At 40.8% G+C, this 14,080-nt stretch overlaps 1 protein-coding gene and 1 long non-coding RNA gene across 2 annotated transcripts in view; both read right to left on the bottom strand.

Annotated features, from left to right (window-relative positions):
• The window catches only part of LRRC1 (leucine rich repeat containing 1), a 462,254-nt gene that overhangs the window by 342,318 nt on the left and 105,856 nt on the right, over positions 1 to 14,080 (bottom strand). The window lies entirely within an intron of this gene.
• On the bottom strand, positions 7,618 to 10,645 carry LOC125432955. The gene is made up of 2 exons (XR_007244572.1): positions 10,254 to 10,645; positions 7,618 to 8,246 (listed from the first exon to the last, which is right to left on the bottom strand). It is a non-coding gene; the product is annotated as an uncharacterized LOC125432955 (long non-coding RNA).

Below are 14,080 nucleotides of genomic sequence, written 5' to 3' on the forward strand. Positions count from 1 at the left end.
TGAGTGTCCATTCTGAATAGTAATCACAGAATGTGTGACTCATGAGTCCATTGAAATATAAGAATCTAGAGTTGTGTGATTCCAGTGGATCTTTTATGTCTCATCTGTGTGGGCTCTTGGTCTGTCTATCCTTTTCTTGTGGTACTTAATTACAGCACACACATATTAAGGTGGGACAGCAGATGTTACCTTGCATCAAGTGAAAGGACATCTGAAGCATTTGCACTGATCCTCCCCCTTGTTTTCAGCCCTACCTATCTACACTGTACACAAACAAAATAGTTGTGTGTGTGCAATTGCAGATTCATGAATGCAGATTCATTTATTAAACTCCAAGTCTGACATCAAAGTAAATGCCCAGATTAGAAGATGGCCAAAAATACAAACAGTTATTCATTTTACTAGTTCAAAAATTGCACTTAACGAATGTATGAAATTTTACATAATTATGATTGTTACAATCAAATGTGGAAATCTTCCTCCATTTGCTACATCTCTACCAGCTGGGTTGTTGACTGCAACTTCAGAAAGACTAAAAGCTATAAAAGACTTTCTGAAGAAGATCCAAGGCTATGGCCGTTTCTGCACGGCGGCAGAAGCGGCTGACCACTAGCATAATTTATGGCAGTGGAGCCTCGGGACCGATCACATGGTCCCATGCGGGCAGTCTCGAAGCCACCACAGCCTGCAGGGGCGGCTCTGCATGAAGCTACCTCCAGTTTGTTATGTGTACCTATCTTTTGTCCCTGCAAAGCTCTGGACAGAGGAAGGAACATGCCCATGCTGCCCTCCAACCCCGGGGGTTGGAGGGCACGTGGGCATGTCCCTTCCTCCATCCAGAGCTTCACAGGGACAAGAAATAGGTACACACAACAAACCGGAAGCGCCTAAAAGCAGCACCCTCCCACAGCTGCACTTCACATGGCACCGGCAGGAAGACACCACTTTCTAAAAAACTTGAGTGAGATTTGAAAGCAGCATTTTCCCACTATTTGGGAGGGGTGAGCACAGCTCTGGCCGCTGTGCAAACAGCGCCCCAGGGATGGTGTTTTTACTGTCCCTAGAGTGCTGTTTTTGGGCCATGCAGAAACAGCCTATGTCGTGAAATAGATGCAAACATTTTTTCTTTCTTTTTGCAAACTTCCACATTTTTTAGCTAGTTTCTTTAGCAAGTTCCTTTCTGATCACTGGGCAAAATGGGTAACCAAACTATTGCTGCATACAGAATGTACTAACCAGCTGAAATCTCCAAGTTATTAACTGGTATTCTGAAATACTAAATAAGAAAAAAAGAGCAACATTAAAAATCAGGTACCTGCACAATTTTTCCAACTTGGATCAAAATATTCAAAATATCAGGTGATCTGTGAACAGAACTCCCCCTTTTTAAAAACAGAAAATAGCAGATACTGAAGGGACCAATTTTGATCTAGAACACAGAATGTAGAGCATGATTGGCTGCCACCACCAGTATTCCATGCAGCATTTTACCTTTTTCAGTTGATCCTCAGAGCAATTTTTTCGCCCAGGGAGGAAAAACAAAGGCAAACCACATGTTGCCTTTATGTTTCACATTCAGGGGAGAAAGGCTTAAATCCTCCCAACCCCAGCTCAATATCCATGATCCAAATTGCAGGGTTCACAGCTTCTATTTACCATTAAACATACTGTGGGAGAACCATTCACAGATTACCCAATGTCTTGCTTTTAAAGTACCCATCTTCTTTCTCAATTGTCCCATTAGCAGAGAGTAACTTTCAGATGTAGGCAATACATAAGTAAGTCATGTGGTCTGTAAAAGGGAAGAATATTTTGAAACAAGTGTTTAGTCAATTAGCCTTAAGCACTTAATGGTCTTGGGACTTAAATCCTATGACATCGTACCTGACACTCTTTTGCATCCCCTTCGGGGATAGGGAGGTATATAAAACCAAACAATGAATGAATGAATGAATGAATGAATGAATGAATGAATGAATGAATGAATGAATGAATGAATGAATGAAAAAAATTAAAAAAATACATTCAGTTCCTTTATTTGCAGTATTCAGCTAGCTATAGAAGAATAACCTGGTGGCAGTTCATGGCTGATAGTTATAAGTCCAATATTAGCAACTGTGCTGGGAGGGGGCTCATTCTCTGGCACAACTATGGATTCCAAGGTTTACAACAACAACACACCCTGTGGTTGCCACACCAACTAGTGCAATGTTGCCTTGGAAGCAATTCACAGTGATGATTTGGGATCAGCTTACAGCAGAGTGAGAGAGAATTACAGTGGCACAACAACTCACTGAAGGATGTTTTCTTACAGACTACACTAAAAGCACCCTGAAGTCTCATATAAACTATCTTTGTGCACATTTGTACATAGCCATAAATGCCATTAAATATAGCCATGAGAAGAGCCATCTTTGAGTCACTAGATGCCAATGATAATTGCAACCATCATTAAATACTATGTGAGAAAAAGCCTGAACACTTGGGCAACTTTTTCTTTGGTCTACAAATATTTTCTGCCTTGATCATGACCTGTATTTATCAATCAGACATTAGGATCTCCACGTGGGGACACACAAGAAATTTGCAGAGGGCACATCCCTCTACCCCACTTGGCTTCATTCCCTCTTCCTCCCACCCTCTCTGCAACAACCTTTGAAGTTCTCCCCAATGACCCCACCCTCAAAACTCTCTCCAATGATCCTCACCTCAAAGCTCTCCCCAATGACCTCTCCACCCTTAAAGCTCTCCCCACTTACCGACCAATGACTGCCAGCATCTTCCTTCCAAGAGGTCACCTCCCCTCACTGGCCTGGCCAGGCCCAGTGTGTGCACCCGTTGCACTGGTGAGAGGCAGAGGCAGCTGCTGCAGGCCTCGATAGGCAAGCAGGGACGGGAGGCAGAGTACCCAGTCTTGGACCGGCCACCTCCATTCCTGGCCAAGGTGTCTGGGCCCAAAGCAGCTGCCTCAATCCCTCACCAGCCTGGTCAGGCCCAAGGTGTGCAGCTGCTGCAATGCCATGCTGACGAGGGACAGAAGCAGCTGCTGCGGGCCTGGCCAGTGGGGAATGCAGGCTGCAAAGCCAGGCTTGAACCCATCCCCACTGGCATCCCTGGGGCCCAAGCAGCTTCCTCCATCCTTCACTTGGTGCGGCAGCACAGCAACTGCACACCCTGGCCCACCCACCAGTTTAGCAGGATTATTAGCCCCCTCCCCATTTTTAAAAAGTTTTCAGTTTTTTTCTGCAAATGTGAGAGTACTCCAACTTTAAGCAAATGAAGAAAAGAAAGAAAAAAGTTTCCTTTTTTCTTTTTTAATTTCCTTTTTTCTTTCCTCCCTAATTTTCTACAACCAATTCACCTCGGTCAAAAAGAATGCAATAATCAACAATTTTAGCCTGGATTTTAGTTATTTTATCTTTGACCACTGAGGAAGGTCATTTGGCCGTCTGGCTCTCAAGAGTAAAAACTGTCTTGTGGGTCCCATTTGAGTCATCTATGTGCAATTACAACATTTGTAATGTAGGTTATTGTGGACCCTTAAAATATTTTATATAATCATACATTTTAACCCTTTATGTATTTTATTGACCTTTTGGGTACTTAATTCTAGTTCTATAGGGTTAAGTTCTGTTTCCCCTTCTTTGTTTGCAGTGTTCTCCTTTGGATCCATCCCACATGAAAGAACACTAAAATACCATGGGGGTGGCATAGATAGGCTGGCTGTTAGCAGCATTGGGCCTGCATATCTGAGGGACCGCATCTCCCCATACTGCCCCACTAGGGCCCTCCGCTCCTTGGAGGAGCATCTGCTGGAAATCCCCGGCCCAAAACAGATCCGGCTGGCCTCTACAAGGGCCAGGGTTTTCACAGCCCTGGCCCCTACCTGGTGGAACAGGCTCTCATAGGAGGCCCTGCAGGACCTTCAAAGTTTCCGCAGGGCCTGTAAACAGACCTGTTCCACCAGGCTTTTGGCCAGCTAGGATAGCCATCAGACCCTCATGTCATCCAGGCCCCCCGTGGATGGGGTTGAGGGGAGGGAACTGTCGCCATATTGATTGTTTTAAATTACAGATTGAACTACTTTTTTACATTTTATTTTATGTTTTAATTAGGATGTACACTGCCCTGAGCCTACTGGGGAGGGCAGTCTAAAAATATAATGAATGAATGAATGAATGAATGAATGAATGAATGAATGAATGAATGTTCTGAAAACTTTATTTTACGGCAGAATATGTTCCTTGATGCCAATCCTTGCTCGATTGCTTGATGACAACTTGTTTGATGACAACTCACCAGGAGTGTCAAATTAACACATGCTTATGATTTTATGCCTGTAGAAATGAAACATGTTCAGTTTCCTCAGTTTTGCCCTCTGTTATCAAAAGAAACCTTACCTTTCATTTGACATAAACTCTTAGGGCAAGAGGGAAGTTAATCTTGTGATGAATCACAGTCCACATTCCTACAGCTGCAACTGTTGCTGTCACTCTTTAGACAATACCGCTTGCTCTGTAAATACTATGGAGAAGGGTGAGATAACAAGGAATGTGGAATGAGAAAACATTGCATACAGCATGGGACCCTGGTGTTAGGACCACCCCTGAAGAACAGAGGCACAGGAATTTGGAGTGCTACATGGCTCTAGTATGTTTTTCAAAGAGGAACCACTTGACCATGGATTTATGCCAAGCCTTCTCACTTGGACATGGGAATTGGAAAGTTCTGAATACCAAATATAAATGTGTTTGTTGCTATCTGCTAGTTCAAAGGCAGAAAAGTAAGACATCTGAGTATGCCTAAGTGCAGGGTGCTTTACCAACATCGTGGGCAAATTGAATAAGATCTGCTTTTCTGCAATGGTCTCAATGTTTTGAAGGCATAATTGACAAGAACAAAGTAGAGATGCCTTCCAATACTTAAAGGAACAGATTAGTGCTCACCATCTTTCCTGTATGACCACAGGTCTACACGGTGGTGTGAACAGAGCAGTAAGAAGTCAAAAACAAGGTCTTGACTAACTCATCAAGTGTTTCTAACAAAATGAAGCATGCAACACCTTGAAATTCTTAATATTTTGCACTGGTTCCCTTAGGCCTCGATACCTCAAACATAAAGTTAAATTTAATAACTTGTTCCTACATTAATAAATCAAGTGGGGACCTGTAAAAGTGGGCATAGACTAGGACCTCTTCTGTTCTCCCAATCTCTTCCATACAGATCAAAAATCAACTGAAACCACTTGGGGAATGGATTGGGCTCAGAAACCAAGAACTGGCACTCAGCAAATATTTTCAGTAACACTTAAACATATATGCCACACTCAGCTGTGACAACTTTTGACCATTCCCCAAACACTACTGTTGTTGGAGAGGGAGAATCCCTATATGGGCCAACATCTTCTTCTATGTCGTCTGATTTCCTAGTATGCTATATTCAAGGTGCACCCAAGATCCTACAATTGGAAGCAGACAGATTCTTAAGGTTTTATGAAGTTATTTAACACATTTAGTTATGCACCCTCAAATTAAGACAGCTAAAAGATTGTGAAATTGCAATGTATTTAATGTATGTATATAAAATATAAGAATGTATAAAGCTTGTAGAATTATTTTACTGTTCTAAATCTTTTGCTAATGTTCTGAATTCTGAATGAAATGACAAAATAATAGCATAAACAATTCCAGCAATTGTGTGGTCTTTGAATTAATGAAAATCAGCCCAGTTTCCATTCACTTGATTCTTTAACATTAGAAGCAGTCATTTATATATACTTATAAATTGAAATGCAAACAGAAGAAGACACTAGAACATTAAAAGCTTTCCTAGTTTTTATTGTTTATAGCAGGTTTTGACTTAAAGAAAAATTCTCACAACCATCAAGACTGATGTGCAAATGATAGTGTCACAAAACTAGGTGGGCATTGCTAGCGTACCCACAGATCTCTGTGACATCGAGCATCACCTTTCAGTCACCTGAAATAGAAGAATATTTCCATAACAGCTGGCACTAGAAGTACTTGTGTCAGGAAAGGTCTCTATAAACGTGAAGCTGTTCACTTGAAGAGGGATGTTTTCATGTCTCCTGTGCCTGTAGCCTATAAGCATATGTTGTCCTTACAACCTGTTCCATTTGGAATCTTTTTGTAACTATATGTGATGGTCAAGGAACATCTTGTTTGCTTGCTTAGTCACATTCAGGAAATTAAGGGCTTATTAATATATCTCGCCATCTGGGTTTTTTAGCTGGATTGTTTTAAATGTTTTTATGATTTGTTTTTATTGATTGTTATTTATAAGTTTTGTTTAAATTTTATGTATGTTCTTAGGCTTATGGTATGTAAGGTGCCCTGAGCCCTTTTGGGGTAGTGCAGGGTATCAATCAATCAATCAATCAATCAATCAATCAATCAATCAATCAATCAATCAATCAATCAATCAATCAATCAGTCCTTGTTTCACATGGAGAATTGTGCCCAAGTTTCTAGATAATTATTTACTGAAAAAAATTGTAGAACTATCTTTCTTCAAAGCAAGTGGAATTTGAAGTTGGTATGGAATAGAGAAAATGTAATCTTTAAAACAAATCAAGGCAAAGTCAGTCATTGTTCTATTACAGAATCCATTAATGAAATCCAGAAGTAGTGCCAGCTTACACAGAATGGCATGTTTCAAAACTCATTGACTTCAATGGACTTGGAGGAGGTAACTCTTCTAGAGAATGTACTATTAAGCTCACACAGGCAGATGAGGACTTCTTTTAATGTATAAACAGCAGCCAACACCTTTCTGATAAAGGTTAAGCACTCATGGAAAGAACAATATAAATGCTAAGTATGATAGTTCCAGGACCTTCTCTCAAATTTCAAATTTAGGCTGAGAGCGTGACTTGAAAGTAAACTAAACTTTTAAAGCTCAGTTTTTAAAGCTCAATTTTAAAACCTTTTTTCTCCAAACTACTCAAAATGCATACTGAAGTCAATCCACCCACAAGGGAAGGTGTGATTAAAATATTGAGTAGAGGATCTAAGCGAATCTGTGGAGACTGGTAGATGTTTGCTACACTCAGAAAGTTTTGCTCTTGCATCAGATCCCCGATGCTCTTTTTTTCTTGCCATCAAGTCAAATCTGGCTTATGGCAGCCCCCTGCCGCCAATAAGGCTTTCGAGAGAGACATTCAGATGTGGTTTGCCATTGCCTTGGCATACCTGTGTCGCACCTTTGCTATTCCATGGAGGTCTCTCATCCAAATACTTGCCAGTGTCAAGAATGAGAGTGTGTGATTGGCCCAAGCTCACTCAGCAAATGTCCATGGCAGAGTCGAGATTCAAATCTGACACTTTAACCACTACATCACCTTGGGTCTCTTGCCAGCCTTAAATTCTATCTTGTTTTGTCACGTTTATAAATGACCATATTGTTAAAAATGTCAGTTGGTCTATCTCCTTCCAAAGGAAAGCGACTCTGCAAAACCTGCCATGAATTTATATAACACGTCAATACAGGAAGTGCAAGAAAAATGGCAAGCAGGCCACTAAAAATGTGGAAGTAACTGGCTCTATTAGATTTTTGGAGTAGGTTCTGATTTATTTGCCTCCAAAGAAACACCAATAATTGATTTAACTGAAAAATAATTTTTATTCAGATAAAAACTGTCCATAAAAGGTAACATTCAACCCAAAGAGAAGCATTTGTTCAGGTATATTAGCTGTCTGATACAGAAAATAGGGACATGACGCCCCGTCAACCTTTAAATTATACTGTCTTTCCCCTTTCAGATAAAAATAAGGTATTCTCTGCATGACAACAATGATCTTATTAAAATGTGCTTAACAAGTAATTTTTAATATCTCTTCGTTGGTACCTTTGGCAAAAGTAATAGTTTGCAGATGGCTGTACTTCAGCTTTGAAAATCACAGTCCAAGTAAAGTCTGAGGGAAATTGGAACACTGTTAGATTTTTCTTCTCTGTCAAAATTCAACTCCATTTTATTAGTTTAAACTTTTAATAAGGCAGTGCAGATAATGTACCACATTCATAACAGCAAGAACTACCAGGGAGCCTTTGTCCTCCCTGAAGAAAATACTTTATTAAGGTGGGTAAAAAGCATGATTTAAACAGTCTGAATAAAGATGGCTTTCAGTATTGTCTGTTTCTTCAGGCTCAGAGTCATCAGGGTCTTGTGTTAATTGGTCAGCATCTTCATCAGACGTAGAAGGACGTGTCAGGACTATTCGAGGTATCTGAGGCATCACAAAAAAAGTACAGCAGGATATTTTTAAAAGTCAATCGCAATAGATAAATGGTAAATAGAGCAGAAATAAATTTGCTCATTGAAGTTCTTCCCATCCTAAATATTTTCCGGATATGCTTCCATCACTCAAACATTCTCTGAATATTGAAAATTTGTATCAACCAAGCTAATATTGGATTTCATTTTTACCTCAGCCTTCCTCCAAGGATCTAAATGCTGTGTACATGGCTTCACCTCTGTCTCTTATCCTCACAACAACCCTGTGGTGCAGTTTAGGTTGAGATAGTGACTTGGGCTAAGATCACCCAGAACACATCATGATAATGTGAAGATCTTAATCTGAACCTCCTAAATTCTTCTCCAAGATATTAATTGCTATATATACTGGCTTCTGACTGCACTGGCAGTTTGCCACACTTAATATTATATACACAGGTATTCTGACTTACATTTTTTGCACTGAAAATGTCTAGGAGCCACTATAACTGTGTGAATCAGACTGGTTAGAAAAGGGAGAAAATTACTTTGTTCTGAAGTAACAAATCACAGATTGGCTACAAATGTAGAAAGATTTAGTAATCCCAGTTTAAAGTAAACAACTAACAGCAGGATCTGACTCAACTGTAATATTTCACATTGGTCCCCAATGCTGCAATTCAAGTGAAAGGTAGGGGTCTCTTGGAAACCATTCACATTTGGTAGTAAATATCAGGTTGATTGATCTCACCCCGTCTCACCCCATATGTCCCGGGTCGTACCCTCTGCTCCGCGGAGGCAAACTTGCTGGTGGTCCCCTGCCCCTCTATGATGCGGCTGGAAACTCCCACACCCGAGGCCAGAGGCGTTTACTGCCAGCCTGGCCCCTGCCACATGGTGGAACAGCTCTTCCTCCAGCAGTTAAGGGGCCCCTGCTTGGCGAGGACCTTAGGGGAGTTCCGCTTGGGAGGCCTGTAAAAACTGAGAGCTGTTCCACTGGAGCTTTTGGGGGGGGACCGGCCGCTGATTCCGCCTCCTTCTTATTGCCCTGTTTACTGGCTGTGCACCTGACCATCTGACCATCGGCCAGCCCCCTCCCAGAATTCGTCCACTCCCAGGTCTTGATCGCCAGGCTGTGATGCCAGACGCCCCTTATGATTAATTATTAACTATTTATTGTGGATTGCTGCTGCTATAGTTTTAAGATTTGTATTTTAACAGGGGTTATTCTATTTGTTTTATTATGGTTGTTCTTGTTTTGTTGTACACCGCCCTGAGCCCTTCGGGGGTAGGGCGGTTTATCAAATCGAATTAATCATCATCATCATCATCATCATCTGTCTTGGTACATTTCAATGCTTCAAGTAAATGGCACAAGAATCAAATTGTCATTAATCATAAGAGCCTAGTTTTTTTAAAAAAAGATTCCCAGTACTGGTCAAAAGGATTCTTTTATCAGACTTGTTTTAAACATCTACTAGTATTGAAGCTGTCTGTTTGCATTTAATACAAAAGTACTAAAATGTAAACTACTAGTAAATTTCAAAATAGCAATATTGCATTCTAATTTATTCCAAGCTGCCAATATGAAGCAAAACGATGTTGTTGTTTTGTTTTCGACTACAACATTAAATGCTGAATCAAGAAGATGTCTAAAACATCATGCAAGGTAATGTATAACCCTAAATAATTCTGTACATTACTCTGAGCACATTTCTGCAGATTGTCCAATTACCGATATATAAAATTGCTTTACTTCCAAATGGTTTTTAAGTTGCTTTAGCAAAAAAAGAAAAAAGGATACCATTTATTCCCCAGAATCTAAGATGATGATAATTCAGAGTAATACTGACATCTGCTGGTTTTTTAAAAAATCAACACAAAAATCTGACTTTTTAAAAAGTCAACTGCCAGGAGAGACACAAAGAAAGAGACAGAGAGATTTAATTGTATTTTTAAAATTCAAGATTCAAAACATTTGCTTTAAATGCTTCACAGTTTCCCCCCCATGATTACTTACCATTATAACATGGTTTGCTGTCTGAAAAGACCCAGTTTTAGATGACGGTAGAGAATCAGAATCAGGTGTGCTGGGTTCTGAAGTAACAGTGTCCTTACAAATAATAAAACAAAGTAGTTAACTTTTCAAGCATTGTTGAACAAGCAAGCAAATATGTGCTCTATATTTCTCTCTGTGAGCAGAAATACAGTTGGAAAATGGCAGGTTGGATCTAGCCAGCTTTTTCCACACAATCTCACCACTTCCCATACAGCTTTTGTACGTGCAGGTCCCATGATCTGGGTATAGCCATTTTTGGTAGTCATAAACAAAAAAGCTGGTTGGATCAAACCCAGCATTTTGATTGAAAAGCTGCCAGATGGAAAAAGGTTCAAGGTTCTCTTTCTCCCCTCTTAATACTGTTTCCCCGAATATAAGACATCCCCTGAAAATAAGACGTAGTAGAGGTTTTGCTGAAGTGCAAAATATAAGGCATCCACCAAAAGTAAGACATAGCAAAGTTTTTGTTTGGAAGCATGCCCGACGAACAGAACACAGAAAAATAAGACATCCCCTGAAAATAAGACATAGGCGCATCTTTGGGAGCAAAAATTAATATAAGACACTGTCTTATTTTCGGGGAAACACGTTATCAGTTCTGTAAATCTGGAAGGTAGAGACACCAGCAACTTCTAGTTTGGACCTTAGCGATAGTGAGTCTTAATCCATTGCTTCTTTTACCAGTGCCCTTTAGGTGCTGAGGGGAACCACAAGTGCTGCTGTTGAACATAAGTAAAAAAACTCAGGTGAATAGAAAGGGAAAAACAATAATACTCATACTTTTGTGAGTTAGCTTAAGACAGTAGTAACACTCTCAATATGCCTCTTGAAAGCCAGTGGATTACAGAATATGCAGTGGGATGCTTTCTGTTAAACTGAGCTAATGATCTGTCTAACCATGAAGTCATGTTCAGTTCTGGTACAAAAAACTTTAACTGGAGATGTCTCATGTAGAACCTGAGAGAGTACATACTATCTATATAGGACTTATCTAAGGAAAGAAGCACTAGCACTAGGAGCAGCAGTGGCTTAGTGGTTAAGAGCAGGTGTACTCTAATCTGGAGGAAATTGGTTTGATTCCCTACTCTGCCATTTGAGCTGTGGAGGCTTATCTGGGGAATTCAGATTAGCCTGTGCACTCTAGGACATGTCATCTGGGTGACCTTGGGCTAGTCACAGTCCTTCTGAGCTCTCTCAGTCCCACCTACCTCACAGGGTGTTTGTTGGAAGGGAAAGGATATTGTAAGCCCCTTTGAGTCTCCTTATAAGAGAGAAAGGGGGATATAAATCCAACTCTTCTTCTTCTAATAATAGAGTTTATATATTTATGAAATATTATTAGGATAGAGCTCCTTTCCTTAGATTAGTCAAATATGGATTGGTTCACAATTTTATCTTGCTTTGAAAATATGTTAAATTTCTACCTAACAGGACTTATGCCACCAAAAGGTAAGTCAAAGCCCCAGGCCACAGCACACTTTCTTGCAAAGGTGGGCAGAAATAGACTATAGTCAGCTCCACTTCCAGAAACACCACAGTCTTCCCCCTCCACACACACACCAGTGTCTAATCAGATGGCAGATCAGCTCTATGGTGGTCCCAAGTTCTGGGTTTTGCCAGTGCGGAGCTGCAGGGCGGCTGGCCACCGGTGCCTTTGCCCCCTTCACCGGCGAGGGCGCCCCTTGCACCAGTAAAGGGGGCGAAAATGTTGGCACAACCTTGTGTCGGTTCCACAACTAAATTCAACCTCCCCCAATAGGATTGGGTTGTGAAGCCTGAACCAGAAGAAAAAAGCTGGTTGTTGTGGGTTTTTCAGGCCATGGGGCCGTGGTCTGGTAGATCTTGTTCCGAACGTTTTGCCTGCATCTGTGGCTGGCATCTTCAGAGGTGTATCACAGAGAGAAGTCTGTTACACCTCTGAAGATGCCAGCCACAGATGCAGGCAAAACGTTCGGAACAAGATCTACCAGACCAGTTGAATCCGGCCGTGAAAGCCTTCGACAACTCATTATACACGCTCTGTTTCAATTAACGGCTACCTGCAACTACTTGGTCCAATTCATTTCAGTGGAGATGAAGCATGATTAACTTTCTGCAGATTGGGAGGGACTGGTGATGACATTTTAAATGTCAGCTTTTTATATATGTAGTTCTTAGAAAAACATTTTCACACACAAAACAGTTCAACCACTGAGTTTTGCTGTGCACATCCACAAAATATACATGTGTATTGTGTGAAAATATTTTATTGTTACACTGTTTAGCAAAATCTAAAGGGTAAAATAATATGCCGTAGCTTCTACAAATTAACAGAGAAAATTTAATTTGAGGGGCAAAAGCAAGCAAGACTCAGGGGTCTGAATCTAATTAACCATCAGGAAAAAGGGCTGGGAGATGCAGAGTTTCACATTTTCTTCTCCACAGTCTCTCCCAATACTCTGATAGCTGATTTTAGAAATAACAGGACTCATAAGAACAAAAAGCCACATGGTGTTCGGGGAGGGGGGTGCTGTGGTCCAGAGAAGAAGCATCATCATCCACTGCAAGACTTTACAAGAAGAAAGAAATCCAAGAAAAATGTTGTCACAGAAGAAGATTGCAATAGTCTTTCAAAATGGATCAGTCACTCAAACACAATTTCAGAAAAATACAAGCAATAGCGAAGATAACTTTCATTATTCACAATATTGTATCTGGCAATGTTATTTCAGAGTCAGGAAAAGAGGCTGCTCAGCCATAATGACACACTGGGTGCCCATGGCAATCTGCTACCTATCTTGCAGGCTGGATAAATTCAAGTTTTAAGTGCAATATGAAACATTTTTTTAACTGAGGAAAATGACGGTTTAAGCTGTAGGCCACAATTCCAATCCCCAAAAAGCTGGGGGGGGGGGGGGGAAACCACCTTTTTTTTCAGGATCATTTTGGGATCCCCCAGCTACAGTAAAAGAGATTTTTTTAAAAAAAAGAAGAAAACAACTTTTCTCAGCACATTCACACTAGGTTGCAGGACTTTAAAGTTTAACCCCCACTCCCACCCCACCCCACTCCACTCCACTTTAGCTCCCTTGCAGCTTATGGGGAACAAATCTGGGACTCATGGGCCCCTTCCGCACACGCAAAATAATGCGTTTTCAAACCACTTTCACAACTGTTTGCAAGTGGTTTTTGCCATTCCGCACAGCTTCAAAGAGCACTGAAAGTAGTTTGAAAGTGCATTATTCTGCATGTGCGGAATGAGCCCTGGGGAGCTGTTTTTTAAAGCAGAGTCCCCAATTTTGCAGCACAGCTGCTGGTGACTATCTTTAGAAGAACTTCCAAGGTTTGTAAGGACTGCATTATGTGTCCAGTTTTAAGGACCCCCATTTTTCCTCAATTGTTCCCAACAGAGGTTGGATTGGGGTGCTCTCCTGACCCAATCTTTACTAACTTTGTGGGTTCTTCTAAAACAAATCACCAACAGCTATGCTGCAGATTTGGTGCCTGTACCATAAACAGCCCTCCCACAGACCCAGAAAAAATTCCCATAGGAAATAATGGAACCATTTTTTTTTCAGGTTCCTAGGGTGGGGGGGGGGAAAGGAAAAAAAATACTGATACGAGAATGTGGGAATTTTGGGGAATCCTGAAAAATTTCCAACTACAATATACTCAGACCTGAATTTCCCCTTCTCTCTCTCACACACACACACATGTTTTCTCTCTCTTTTTTTCCACATCTCTACTCTATCCCTCCAAAGGTAGTCTTCACATTGAAACCCAGACAAATCCGCTGTGTCATCTTTGGG

This window comes from Sphaerodactylus townsendi, linkage group LG01 (assembly GCF_021028975.2).
Source record: "Sphaerodactylus townsendi isolate TG3544 linkage group LG01, MPM_Stown_v2.3, whole genome shotgun sequence".
NCBI lineage: Eukaryota > Metazoa > Chordata > Lepidosauria > Squamata > Sphaerodactylidae > Sphaerodactylus > Sphaerodactylus townsendi.